Raw genomic sequence first — 15,597 nt, forward strand, 5'->3', positions numbered from 1 at the left:
TTAATGGACTGTCTTACTGTATTACCGGAAGTGTTATATCATTATTGCATAATATAATTTCATACGTATTATTTACTACTGAACATCATTACTGTGTAATTTCTATTATCAATGTTCATACCAGTTTATGTGGTAGGTAACTGTATGTATATGGGTAACATAACAGAACATTTCAACCAATATTGTATCAGTCACATAACATAGGAGATGAGTAGTTATCATAGTGTAACATAAAAAAAATATGCAAACAATTCTAAATTTCAGGATATTGCGTTGTGTTTGCTAAACTCATTCTATGACTAAGGTCCAGTGTAAGGAATTAACTACAATAATTACAAGGCTAAGTAGATAAAATCAATCTAACGTTTATTAATGAGCAAATAGTAAGTAAAATAGTTACATTTTAAAAAGGTGGCGGCAGGTAAGCCTTAAATCTGAAGAAACAACTGAAGTTAACATACCTTCTTTACAATTTAACAACTCACCTTTCCCGTTTGGGAGGCATGAAACAAAATTTTGGGTTCTTGATACAAGCGACAAACTCAGATGGACCCAGTCACGATGCGGTTAATAACAATTATCTTCTGTTAATGCTTTCTGAAAAAAACAATAATATGAGAATTAATAATGTGCAACTCTTTCGGAGGCCAGGCTTTCCACCCCGCAGCCGCTTCCAACCGGCAGGACTCCGGTCATCCCCAAGACACCGGCCATTCTGAAAGTCTGGTGCCACTATGCCTTCCTTCTGTGTAAGTTGTTTAATCGTTCATCTTCTCAGGAACCCCGAATGCTGGTATCCGCTCTGCATCTTAGAAGTCATCTCGTTCCTTTTCTACGAGAAAGTCTCCTTGGCTCCTTCAAATACAAAGCGTGTAATTCAAAATGTTTTCCTCGTCTCCGCTTGAAAACACTGCGCATCCACTTTAATAGCTGGCGCGTTTTTTGAAAATTTGGCGTAGAAGGTGATCAGCAGGAAGCCAAGTCCAGCAACCCAGAGAAATCTTCACGGGAGGGGGTTTCCCGACTACCAGAAGAGCCAGTTAGCGCCATTCATTCATTCAGCTTGTTCATACCTTTGTTGATGTGTATGAAGTCAGGAAAAAAATTTGCAACCTTAATGAAAAATTCATTACTATCATGTTTACTATTGACTGAACGTGCTACACAAAATTTAGAGTGCTAATGGTGAGTGAGAGGTTCAATAAGTACAGAAGACTGTGAAAAAGGTAAAAGAGGAGATGAGACTTTGCGAATATTCTCAGAGAAAGGAGGAAGTTTATGTTTAGTCACAGAGTAGCAAAATATATCATTAGTAGGATTAATAGGAGACGAAGTACAATTATTAGAAACATCACATTTGACGTAGACTTGTGAAGGTGCAAAGGCACTAAAATGTGTTGACCTAGCAAATTAGATGTATTAAAATCAATACACAGTTTGTTTAAACTTTAAAATGTAGTTCCTAACAGTGCAGCATACTGATCAGACAAACTATCAATAATTGAGAAATTCAGTTTCAAACATCTGATCTTGAAATTTAACAGGCAAAGTGGCCTTCTTTTTAACTGACACCTTGTTGCTTGAAATCCCTTTTAAATAAACTGCACAAGGTTGAAATTTTAGTTTCTTCCCAAAACACTGACAGTATTTAGCATTTAACAAGTTAACAGTAGCTCCTGAATCTAAAATAAATTTGAGTTTATTACCCAAAATCGAGCCATTCACTATTGGAAGAAGTGCTTCACCTAAAGAAGCTGAATACACTGAAGATAACTTCAAAAGGGCTTCCTGGGATGAACTGAAGGTTTTGTTCTCCCTACCCCTAACTAGTTTAAATTCTGGCTAAAAACAGGAGCCTGAGGATTTAACTGAGGCGTATTGCTTGTATTAGACTGTCCTGGAACCTGTTGTGTGTTAGGTGACACTCTAGCATTACCTTGCTGGCTAGCAATGTTATGTGAAAACTGTCCCGCTCTGGCATTGTTGTTAGGAACCTGAGATAAATTCACCATACAATTTCTAGCTATGTGACCTAACCTATTACATCTGTAACAACGAGGACCTATTTGTCTACTATTAACTGTAGACTTGGACATCAACGACTGTACTTGTGTTTGCAAATTTCCTTACATGTTAGTCAAAGTAACAATGTTCTCTTGCTGTGCCTTGATAGCTGCTGTTAGTTCGTCTTTCGAACTACTAACCTGTGCAGCCTTAACTGTGACACGAGGAGTGGAAACTGCATTAACTTCAACAGTGTGCACATTGTTAAGCTCATCTGCATGAGTCTTAACCCAAACCTCTTCTTCAGCTATAGCATGTCTTTTAGCAGCTGCATATGTTTTGTGGTTCTGAGGTAACAACAATCGCCTCAAATGTAAATGGAGACCTTCTAGAAAAACTGACAAAAGTAAATTAAGTCTCTGACTCTCCACATTTGGATCTTGCATCTTATCCAATGGCACATTTTTACACGAGAGTGCCTCTATTCTAGCAGCAAACTGCCTAACTGTCTCTCTAGGCTTCTGAAAAGCCTGAATTAATGCTCTAATATGAGCATGCAAATTGTGCACTGTCGAAAGTCTGTCCTTTAAGGCATCCACTACAGCAACCAAACTGCTCTCATTCTTGAGGCGAGGATTACTGCGAATAAATGCAGCCGCCTCACCTTCCAATTTTACTTTAATGGCAGACAACTTATCAGAATCAGTCCAGACAACATGTGCTGCAACTAAATTAACTCTGCCAATAAAATCACTAAGCTGTGTAGAACCTTCAGCACCACTAAAAGTGGGAATAGACACAAGTAAATCAGCCCCCAAAACAGAGATTCTACTAGTAGTCTGTTTCCCAGTAGAACTGTTAGTCACCGCCATTCTGGTAGGTGCTCTGGTATTCTTCCTTACAAATTTATGAATTACAGGCGTTGTGACAGTTAAACTGATAAACAATATAAAAGTGTAACAACAAAATAATTTGTGTAACCTTAATTAAACACAATGTATCATCACAAAGCATAACAATAATCAAAACAGTAAACAAAAGCAATTATGAAAATCAAAACTTAAACTAATTAAGCATTCAATTAAATTTCCTGCCACCACTACTAGCACAGAATTTTTTTTAGTACACTGGACCAGAATTAAATTTCACGGCACCAAAAGTGCAGCAACAAAGCTTTAAAATAATTAAAGTTAAAAGTTAAACAACCTTAAGGGTCAAAACAACAAGAAACAAAAACCAAAAATCTTAAGTCCCTAAACTCAAATTAAAATCAAACAACTTCAACTCAAGAAAACTTTTAAAGCAACCAAACCTAAAGTTAAAGTTTACAAAAATTACAGTTTAAACTTACAACCAACTTTAAACAACTAAAGAAAAAAATTAGAACTTCAATTACTGATTAAAACTGAAATAATTAGCACAACTTAAGCTTGAAAATAATAACGATTAATACATAACAGAAGAATTCGCTGCAGTAGCTGATGATAATGTGTGTTCTTCCCCAATTATGGCAGACAAAGACATTTTGGAGTTTGTTCAAAGCTAAAAAAAAATCATTGATGCAGATTCCGACGACGAAAATGAAATGAATAATGCACCTCCTGTTCCCACGTTATCCGAAATGATGAACATCATAAAAAGCATGCGTAGTTATTTAGACGCACAATAGGTAAAATGAAAACCAAATGGTAAAATGAAAACCAAAATGGACGACATGGATTAGTTTTTTAATAATCTGATGCTAAACAAGACAATGCAAAGAAAATACCAGAATTATTTTCCAAAAACTAAATAAATGCTTTGTTTTTCAGAAAACTTAATTTTTGAAATCTTTTGAATCTTTAAAGATTTAAATTTTGTATTAAATTTTATTAAGTTCTTGTGAATGATTTTGTTTCATTGATTTTTATTAAATACATGCATATATCTACGTAAATAAAATGTAGCCTAATAAACTTAATTTTGTTGAATATATTTTTTTCAATATCCTTTAACACATAATTCTTTTCACAGTAAAAAATATTTCAGTCCCCTCAGTTTCGTGTTAAACGCTTTTTTGACTGTATTTATTTCAATGATTCACTTTGCCCTACTCAGAAAATGAAGTTGGCGTATTGAATTTTTCTCATTTAAGGAAACTATTATTTAAACTTCTACTTATCTAAAATATCTGTATATATCTAAATATCTTCTATCTAAAATATCTGCTGAGTTCTTTGATTTTAATGATACAATTTAGAGAGAAGTTACGTTGCAATCATACAAAATTAAGAAGATAATCCCTTTTTAATGACCCAGTTAATCAGTTTTCAAGTAAATGTTTTAAATCATTTATCCAAGGTTTAACGTTGTTTAAGGCTGTGTCGTATTAAATGCAGGGAAACTGAGCAAGTTTGGTAACTAGATGACTAAGCGTATTAATTTAACTAAAACTGATCATTGTGCATGTTTTCATTCTTAATGTGGATATCAGGTATTAGGTAATTTTTGTTTGGACACAGAATCTCCAAATTGTAAACCGGGTGGTATTTCAAATTCTGTTATTGTAGACAAACGATATGCAGATATATTTATTCTGTCTCTATAAGTATGATGAACAGAAAAACGTTTACAGAAAATAAAAACCAAAACAAGCCCGTTCGAGAATGAAAGTGTAAACTTATCACTATTTTTATAACTAAAATATTCGTGTTTCCAAGGATTGTTTTTCACGCAATGCTGATTAATATGTTATTAATATTAGTAAACATTATACTTTCAATTGCAGAAGCTTTATGGCGTAATTTTAACAGTATCTTTGAATTTAAAAAAACTGACCTTGGTATCATTAACAGTGGATCGGCTGTTTACAGTCTCAAGAATTTGAATTCAAACAGTACGTGAAAAGGGGATTCTCGAGACTGTAATAACTTTGGAGTGTAAGGTATTAAAAGTTAGTCAGTCCGAAAGTCATCTTAATTAAACTGGTGACACGAAAAGGAACCGATGAGATTATCAGTTTCCATCCCATGAGGTGCTGGGAAAGTGAGTGCTTACATTCCAGTAGTGTTCCCAGTGGTGATGAATATATATGAACAATCATAAACACAAACTACACTCAGTCCTGATTACTCCTCCGAACACTTCACATAACCAATGCTGAAATATTGGAACAGTACCAGGAACAGACATTAATATATTTTAAAATAGTGATTCTCTAATTTGAAATAGTCCATAAAATTGTAAGATAGAGCTATTTTCTTCTTATTATTCTTCATTTTCTCTCTTTTTAAAACTCATTATATATGCTTCAAATAATTCAAACTGCATATATTAGAGATAAAATAGCGTAAATGGTCAAATTAACCATTATATAGTTCCGTGGTTTTATCCTTTCTAGAGCGTTTTACTTTAAAATTAAAATTACATGACTTTTCCTAAAGATAATTGTAAGCACAGCGTAAGAAATATAAAAACAAATAACGGCTTAGGATTGAGTTAGAACTTGTTTATACCCCTGACCGTGGTAGTGTTCAGCTTGACTGCTCCACCAATGCAACATTGAAAATTTAATAAAAGGCGATGTTTACTGTAAACAAATTGTATAAATTGCAATGAGAAAGCAGAGAAGTTTGTCAGTGTAGGTGTTTCTGTGTGCATCGCTTAACGTAGAACTGGACACAGGGCAAGAGATATGAAATGTGGCACACAATGCGTCCAGACAAGGTTCCTGAGAACCTGCAAGTAATTTGTTTTCAAAATACATGCTCTTTAATACTAGTTTTAAATGATATTTTGTATATTTTTCATCTCTGCTTAAAGATAAACTAGTAATCACAGAGTTTCATTATTTTTACCGACGGAGGGAGCTAAATACAATTTTTCAAACGAAGCTTATATAGATGAAGGTTATGAAGACCCACACGTAAATCCCTGATTTTAGATGAGCTTTTAAAACATTCGAAGTTTTCAGCCATTGCACCAACTTGCGAGTCCTTTGTGCAGCTTTCCGTTGCTTCTGAAGCCTCCTGTGGTGTCAGCAGTAGGATAATCGTATTTGCGTATGAGGCCTACCAGCAGCCGAGCGGTAAAGTCGCTGAACACTGGTAGTTAGGTCCGAGGCTCGAATCCCGCGAACGGGCTGGCTGCATGGGCGTTTTCCCCATGTGTAACGTGTATACGAGCCAGTTTCCCTTAGAATGTCCTCCACGAAGGCATCCCTCCCTTAAGGCAGATAGCCCTCGAGGCTTTGCCATAATCACACACACAACAACAACACAACAACAACGTATTTGCGTATGTTAACTGATGTTCCCCAACTTGCAACATATATTAGATATCACTACATCCGCTCGAAGAGAGTTACATAATATTGTTTCTTAATTTTGATTATTAGTAATTTAATTTTATTAGTAATTTGATCTTTCTTTTTTGTTCAGTTTTAAAGTAGTTGTTGTAAATTGATTTTTTGGTACTATTCGGTTTCGAGGGCCGTAAAATATCATCAAACTATTGTTGATGCCAATTCCGCCAAAAATAATTGCGGTAACCCTAATAATTGCGGCCAGAAAGGAAGTATAACAGTAAATAACTATCCAAGATTGATGTTTTAATTTAGATGAAAGGTTAATTTCATATAATACTTTTTTATTATTAGAATTTATATGAAAAAGGCTAAACATGACTGAATGGAAGCATAAGAGTCAATAACTATTTCAGATCATTATTATAATTTATATAAAAATTGCTAAACATAACTGAATGGATAAGTTATTCGCTATTTCGCTACCAACAATCGCTAGAGCATAATTTCGCTACCGACTTATCGCGAAAGCATAATTTTATCTCTTTGGTTGTTCAAACGTAATTTTCTATAATGAACGATGCCTTTTCTTTGAAAATATTCTCGGTAAAGTGCAGAATCGCTCACGTATTTGTTTGCCGCTTTTTACAAGGGTAAAAACAATTGAATTTTTGTCAATTTTCTTTTACTTTTTAAGTGAAAATAGGTCGATGTGTACATAGATAAAGTCAAGGGTGTGCGCAGTGTCATTTTTGTGCAATTCAAGGATTTTTTTTTTTTTTTGAAAGTGAAAACAGGTCGATGTGCACATGGATACCAAGTATGTGCAATTCTTAAAAACGCGTCAAGCAGTGGGTGAATCTGGACTTTACCCAAAATTCTATAGCCGACTTTTCGTCATGGGCAATTCCCAAATTGTTAAATCCATAGGAAATCAAAAAAGGATTTAAAAATGAAACTAGTATGCCAATGGCGTCTTAAGAAATATAGAACTATATAAACTTACACAATCTGAAATCAACGCGTACGCTAGATTTGGCGCGCTGTTAAATGGGCGCGTTTGCTAGATTTGGCGCTTTTGCTTATACATTTTTGTTGCAATTTTTTTACGGCCCTCAAAACCGAATAGTACCGATTTTTTTAAGCTGTAACTGTTTACTTTAAGTTTATGCTGGTAATGTTAATCTTATTATCCTCAAAAGGTGAAATTTGATTTTAACTTATAAATTTTACTTGAAAAACTTAAATTTAGTTTATTTAGTATTGTTATTCTGTTTTGTTTGAGGTTGCTTTGGTTTGACCCTTAAGGTTATTTAACTTTTAAATTTTAAAGTTTTCTGTTTGTTACACAAGTTTAGTGTGTAAACTTAATTAACATTTTTGTCTTTAATTTTTCCCCTTCCTTCTGGTAAAGTTATGAATCCATATTTTCTGATTCAGGTGGTATAATTTCCACTGATGTCATGAAGAAACTTAATAGAAATGAATACTTTTAAGAATAACTGAATAACTATGTAACTATAGTATTTCAACATTTGTATTCGAATGAATTGAAACTTTAAGTACTAGAATTAAAATTCAGTACATACAGTTTGATTAATTGTAATGAAAAGAGTTGTGTAATAAAATTAGATTTCGATATTAATTGTTAACACTATTTTTTCAGCAACCTGATGTAACGGAAAACACTCCTATTCCCCGAATTTTGTTAGAAGCTATTTTCTTATCACTGGTAAACAGCGTCCCTTCACTTGAAAGTGACCTTGTCAAAGTCAAGCGGCATACCATGTGTACTTATTTGAATATTTTGCACCTTTATCTAACTAGGGATTTTTATGTAATTGTATTACAGCATGCTCTTGCTAGGGGTGAAAATTTTGACATTTCAGCTTTATCTCTTATACAAGATTTACACTCTGCTGGAGTGGTTTTGGTTTGGTTTGGTTTTATTAGATTACGGCATAGCACTCGAGGGCTATCTGCCTTAAGGGAGGGATGCCTTCGTGGAGGACTTTCTAAGGGAAACTGGTTCGTATACACGTTACACATGGGGAAAACCACGAAAACGCCCATGCAGCCAGCCCGTTCTCTGGATTCGAACCTCGGACCGAACTACCAGTGTTCAGCGACGTTACTGCTCGGCCGCTGGTGGGCCCTTACTGGAGTGGAGACGAAGCTTCTCGGAAGAATTTTGTTTACTTCGCCTTTTTTGGCGATGGGATGGTTGACCTCTCAGAGTAGCCTTGGTGTGTTGCATTGTAAATTGTGCAATTTGAGCCCGAAAGACCCTTTCCCAGGAGAAACACAGGTTCACCGCTCAGTGGGTTTCTGGAACTGGGCGACCGTTCTTCCTCTTTCTTCGCCAACATCAAGTCTCCCGCCAAACAAAGAAAAAGTCTGCGCGGGATTTTCCAGCAGCTGGAGCTGAAGCAGAAACATAGAAGAAGAGACTGACTTTCCTAGATAACGACCGCAGACAGCTAAGACAACATGTATCTAATTTTGAACAGCAGAGGATGGCAGGCAGCATCTTGAAAGCGTTGGACTTTTCATACAGAATGGGAAAAAGGACTGTCCACGGCGGACAAATGAGTGGAGAGCCTTGCCTAAACTCTTTCGATTAAATTTATACTTATTCATTTCCTTTTTATTTTCGTAGATATGCTGTTTTTACCAGAAACTGTGCGTGATGGAAGCTTGCTTTTCCTCCCCTGAGAAACTGTCACCTAAAATCTATTGGCCTTCTGATAATTGTAAACTTTTTTTTTTTGCTAAAATTCCTATAGTAACTGCTTATTGAACATCTAGAATGTTTAATTACCTCATCACTATAAATTCACGTGGAATGAAATGTTCTTCTAAAGTCATTCACCGATATCAACCGTGTTATTAAACGTTATTAATTTGACGATAAAGGTTTTGTGAAATAATGATATTTTTATTATCGTGTTCCCGGTGTGGACCGGAGAATCTGTTTTTTTACTTGTAACGTTTTATCGTGAATGTTGTTATTTTACAGTAAATTTATGTGCTAATTATATTTGTGAAGTTTATATTTGTATGGGCCCATAACCAAAAAATCCAGCAAATTTCAAGATCCGTGTCTTAAGGCTTATTTCAAGGCTTATCTTCTGTACTAAAAGTTTGAGCTGCCGCCATTGCAATTCCAGACTTTAAATTTACCTAATAAATATTTGTTGTTTAACTTAGATCATTTGTTAGTTTTAATTTAAAATGAATACACTGGACTAAAATTAGCATACTGTGTTTACACCGCAAATTTTTTTTAACAAGACACAAAATATTGAGTTTCTCTTTATTGTTTATTGTAACACATTGCTATTATGTGTTGGTATTTATATGATTTTGTATTAGGTTCCACTTCAACCTAGCGTATCACTATATTGGCACATCATTTTTCACGTACTTGAATACAAATTTTGCACAGAATATTTTTGAATAAGGAATGTATACGGAACTGTATACGGAACTTTAAGTAGCCGTATACAGAATTTATTCGTTTATATGCACTCATAACAGGAACGGTATTTCTTATCATCGACAACTTTAAAGATAACGCCGAGTTTGTGACATGCATCACAGCAGAATTTGGACACGAATCTAGCAAGTTGCTTTTTCACACGAACGATGACTATTTATTATGTTGTTGATAACCCTCTTTTAGAAGTATATAAGTTTCTTAAAGATTCTTTTCAGAAACCACTGTTCTTCAAGATTGGGATAATTCAAAGGTCTTTTATTGCACGCCTTTACATAATTCGCTTGTCCCTCACATACTCCCGTTAAGAAGCACATATTTCTCTTTTTACACACTTTATCACTGGCCGGTAAAATGTAGTTGTACACAAATGTTCGCATCGCCGAGTTGACACGCATTTTAATTGAAGGCATTTTCATCAAAACTATTATGTATAATAAAGCCACCAAGAACTTACAGCCAATTAATTATAGACAATACGTTACGAATCCACATAGAGTGTATTTGGGATGACGCCAGGGATCATGTGAGCTAACGTAACAATGAAGGCAGAAAAATCACATGATATTCGACGTCATGTGCTACCTTTTGCTACTTTTAGATTCTTGTCCTGCTACTTTAGCTCCAAACGTTCTGGTTGCTCAAATTGCTACCATTTAAGAAGGCAGTAAAATTAATTTCTGGCAAGTTATCAGGTTAAAAGTGCCGTATGCGACCTTTCAATAATCCGGGTAGAATATATTTTCTACTAAAAGACTGAATATTATCTCGAAACATATCTTCAACCCTAAAATTAACAACTAATCCTTTTTTGGTAAGCATATTATCTCGTACCATGTGAATTATTAGTGAATGATTGGTATGAGGAAAAGTCAGGTTTTGCTGCAACTTTTAACATTAATTTAAAATTTAACACATAGATATAAATTACCTGATTTCTACGCCAGTTTTATCTGCAAATGATAGGGATGCATATTTTCCGCGTTTGAAATACTCCAAAAATTTGGTTGGTGTCACGCTAAACACACGTCAGACTACTTTTGTGTTTTTATGCGCTAATTATATTTGTGGAGATTATCCTCAAAGATTATCTAGATTATCCTCAAATTTATATAGTATAGCCTTTTGACTGCAGGATTTCTGCAATATATTTCCCTGCCCACATCATGCAAACACAGAACGATCCACTCTAGCATAGCATTTAGTTAGTATGTTCGAACGTTTAGCGATTCGACAGCTGTTTACTCGAAAATCCTTCACAATACATCGTTACCAGAGCTTTCTCCGTTTCGATACAACACCATTGATAAAATGCATACTGACGAGTTCTACGTTCATCTAGCGATGCATACCGCTCGAAGTTCGTACGAAACATGTTGACTTTATGCCAGCGGACTGCTTTCACCTACCGATCTCAACAACACCCTCTGCCCCCATTTCGTAGCAAACATTCTATTACAGTATGTAATACAATACAATATATATTACAATATGTGTCTAATTTCTGTACTCGCTACATTTTACCAGGTATTTTAGGTTCACCCTGTATTTTAGAAATACTGTCTAAGTTCTCTGTAACAAATTTGATTTATAATGCTTATGTCATAAATTCATACTTATAATAATTATAATGCTTATGTTATAAAAAAATCATAAAATATCATTAAGAAGCGCATATAAAATAACTAAAATAATTCACTTCCTTATGCAGATGAGCAACTCGCTAAAGTTAAATATATGACATTATGCATCGTCAGCAATTTTTTAATTTATAAAAAAGTATATTTAGCTTCAATTTTTAAAACAGAACTGATAAAATTCATGAACTTGGTTTAGATTATGATTAAAGCAATATTACACACTCTATAGCAAGAAATCAAGAAAATTTAATAATTGAATATATACTACCAAACGTAATCAGAATTCAATTGACATTATAAAACTAAAATTTTGAAGTTTAAAGATATCCCTACTCGTCTGAGTTTTACAGAACTGAATACTTAATATAAGACATAAATTTTAAGTATGGGAAAAATGTTGTCAAGTCCGATTTTGTGTCAAAATAAATTTGCTGGAACAGAGTATCTGTTCTAGTACGTGTATTAAATTAAGTAAATATATACCAGTTTATACATATATGTTAAATCAAGCTTTTGAAACGCGAAAAATAAAAGCTCAGTTTTGTTAATCTGGCAACTAAAACGAGAATGTTTCTTTTTTTTTTCCAATGCCTAACTAGCACTTGCCTATAACGGCATTGACCATTCCTAAGGCCAGAACCGGTGGCCATTTTATCGGTGAGGCACCTAACAGACTGCCACCGTTTCCTCCTATGAAGGCACAGCAAAGTTTACATCCTCCACGCCTTCTCCAAGATTCGAGTCCGGGTCTTTCGGTATCTCAAGCATGCTCCCCTAACCACTATACTGTCTGGGCAGCTGAAACGGGAGATGTAAAACGGTCTCTCTCCTTTTATTTCGCACTGCAAAATATATCCGTCTTTACATCAGCTAAAATGATTCAAATTAAGTTTAAGAAAAAGAAAATAATTTATGATGCAATGCTCTATTTACATGTACAATTTTTCTTCTTAATACATCGTACGAAATCATTTTTATACCTTTTAAATTGTAGGGTTTATATTTATTTTAACTAACATTTATTTTAAGTTTAAACTATCTTTCCTGTCAAGCCTTACTTTCCCCTGGAACTGCCAATGCCAGAATATGTAAATTTTAGTAGAACGCGCAAGGATTCAAATTATCAGCGGAAGTATTCTGATTTAAATAGAAGGAAACAAGTTCGGTGTGAGAGATTCTCTTACTTAGCGAGCGCGGAGGTAGTTAGCGAGAATTGAAGAACCCCGCGTTGCGGCCTATGTGCTTGGCGGGAAGTAGTGGTCATCGTTCCAGTGAGCTTCAAGTCTGCTGAATTAGCAGCGGTATTGTAAAACGCGGTGAGTTAGTTATTTTAGAGAGCCTCGTAGTTAGAATCTTGTCTTTATTTTCTTTTCAGGTTATTATTTTTATTTGACTGCTAAGTTGGCACCGTCTGTAAGCATCAAGAGAACGCAATTGTAATTTATTACGTTGAATAAAAAGGGACTTAAACCCTTCACAAGCTTCTATCTTTTATACAAGTTTTCACAGTCACCTCTTGGTTGCGTGCAAGTTGGAGGCGCGCAACGTTATATTGGCGCCCGAACACTTATCGAACTGAAATGGCCGAAAACTGGATGGAAGCCGCTGGACAACACCAAGAAATGACAACGCAGTTAGAAGGATTTGGATACCTGGTCCAGACTTTAACAGCATCAATCAAGCCAACCGTCTATTTCGACGGAAAAAATTCGGTGTCCGTATTTTTAGAAGGTATAGAAAACCACTTTCAGCTCTACCCTGTGCCTGAAAGACAAAAAGTTGCCATCGCCACATCAGCACTAAGAGGACAGGCCGCGCTATGGTGGAAAATATAGGCAAATTTCTTCTAGGTGAATTTGGAAGCCCGACGTATACATTTGAAAATTTCAAAAAATCGTTAGTAAAGGCCTTCCCCATAGTGAAAGATCGCGCACGGCTGGATGCCGAGCTATATAGTTTCTATCAACGGGATACAGCAGATTTGACGGACTTTATTTTACGAAAAATCAAGCTAACGGATATGCTGTATGGGAAAAAACCCGATTCGGAGATTATTGAAATAATATTACCAAGATTGTTACCCGCTGTCCAAGACTACTTTGAAATTAGAAACCCAAACACATTGCAGGAACTTTTCGAATTGGCGGTGAAGTTTCAAAATCGCGGAATAGCGGAAAAAGCGAGAGGGGAAACATATTCTCAACATACCCGAAGGAAGGAGGAAACCAGAAATGGAAATCGCTCATATGGGGGAAAGAACTATCAAGCTAACGCATCGAAACTCGAAGGTCAAGGCCCAAAAAGAAAATTTGAAAATAAGCATCCGCGTACCCGGAAGACACAGATTGAAAGGAAAGCTTTAAACGACTAGAGGGGCCTGTGAAAGGGAGGGTCCAGACCCCGGAAGTTTAAAAAAAACCCTCAAATAGACATTTAAATACAGTCATCGTAAAAACCTCACAGCTACCAATTATACAAGTCCTGGTTGGCGATGTACCAGTAGAAGCCCTCATCGATACAGGAGCAGAAGGAAATTTCATGAGTGAAAAGTTCTTCAAAAAGAATTTTTATAGGATACGACTATTTAAAACCAGAAATACGGAAATTATAGCGGCGCAAGGAAAAACATGTCACTGCATCGGGAAAGTATCATTAAACGTACAGGTAAAAGAGGAAAATCTCAAAGTATTAATTTTTGTGGTGAAACACCTGCAACACTCTCTTATTTTAGGTATGGACTTTTTAAGGGCCGCGAGGGCCAAATTAAATTTTCAAGATAGTTCCGTGGTGCTGGAGATGGACCAGAGGGTGGTGGAACCTGTGGAGACACCTGAATTGGACCTTAGCCATTTGAATGACCAGGAAAGTAAAGCAATACAGCAAGTGGTGAGTAATTTTTCTCATTTGTTTTCAGAAAAACCAGGAAACTGGCAAATCGTGACTCACAAGATTCAATTAAATGCCGAAAAACCTTGTAGGACTAAACCGTATCGCTATGATAAACAAAAAGACTTAATCATCGAAGAACATATTCAGGAGATGTTAAAGAATAAAATAATAACGCCCATAAATAGTGAGTACGCGAGTCCAGTCGTACTATGTAGGAAAAAGAACGAGTTTCCTCCTTCAGATAAAAGGGCTTGGAGGTTTGCTATCGATTATAGAAAACTAAATAGTATCACTAAATTTCCAGTTTAGTTCCAGTCCGGTTATAGACGAGATCATTAGACAGATCAAATCGACAAGATATATGTCTACTTTGGACTTAACGTCTGGCTACTATCAAATAGCTATGAGACCCGAAGATATACACAAAACCGCGTTTATAACAAAATCGGGCACTTATGCATTTTTACGCATGCCCTTTGGGTTGTGTGGGGCCCCATCAACATTCCAGAGAGCTATGGACATTCTTCTAAAGCCTGTCCTAGGAAAATCAACTTTAATTTATCTAGATGATATAATTATAACGAGTAGTACGTTGGAACAACACATTAATGACCTCGAACAAGTTTTTAAATTATTAAAAGAGGCCGGTCTTACAATTAACGCCCCAAAATGCAAGTTCGCAACTAAAGAACTTAAATATCTCGGTTATAAAATTTCGCAAAAGGGTATAGAAACGCAAGATTCAAAAATAAAAGCTATTAAGAATTTCCCACCGCCCAACACCGCCAAGAAACTTTCGTCTTTCCTTGGATTATGTTCTTACTATCGATCTTTCATAAAAGATTTCGCTAATATTGTTGAACCACTCTTAGTAATCAAAAGAAAAAAGAGTAAATTTACGTGGACAGCGGAAGCTAACACAGCTTTTGAAAGATTAAAAGAAGCGCTTATTAATGCCCCTGTTTTAAAATTCCCTGAGGGGGATGAAAACCTGGAAATTGAGGCAGATGCGTCAGACTATGCGGTGGGGCGGTTCTTATGCAAAATAACCATCAGCTGGCATTTTTTAGTAAAACATTGAATCAGACACAAAGGAATTATACAGCTACAGAAAGAGAAACATTAGCCGTATTAATGGCTGTACACAAATTTCGAGTTTATTTCGGCAAATCGCCAGTAACAGTCTTTTCGGATCATGCGGCTGTTGGTAGACTTTACTCGGGAAAAAACCTAACGCCCAGGTTAATAAGATGGGCTTTAAAACTCCAAGAATATAATATCAC

This window comes from Stegodyphus dumicola, chromosome X1 (genome assembly GCF_044657685.1).
Source record: "Stegodyphus dumicola isolate Sdum_Otavi_A_Nest chromosome X1, ASM4465768v1".
Classification (NCBI taxonomy): domain Eukaryota; kingdom Metazoa; phylum Arthropoda; class Arachnida; order Araneae; family Eresidae; genus Stegodyphus; species Stegodyphus dumicola.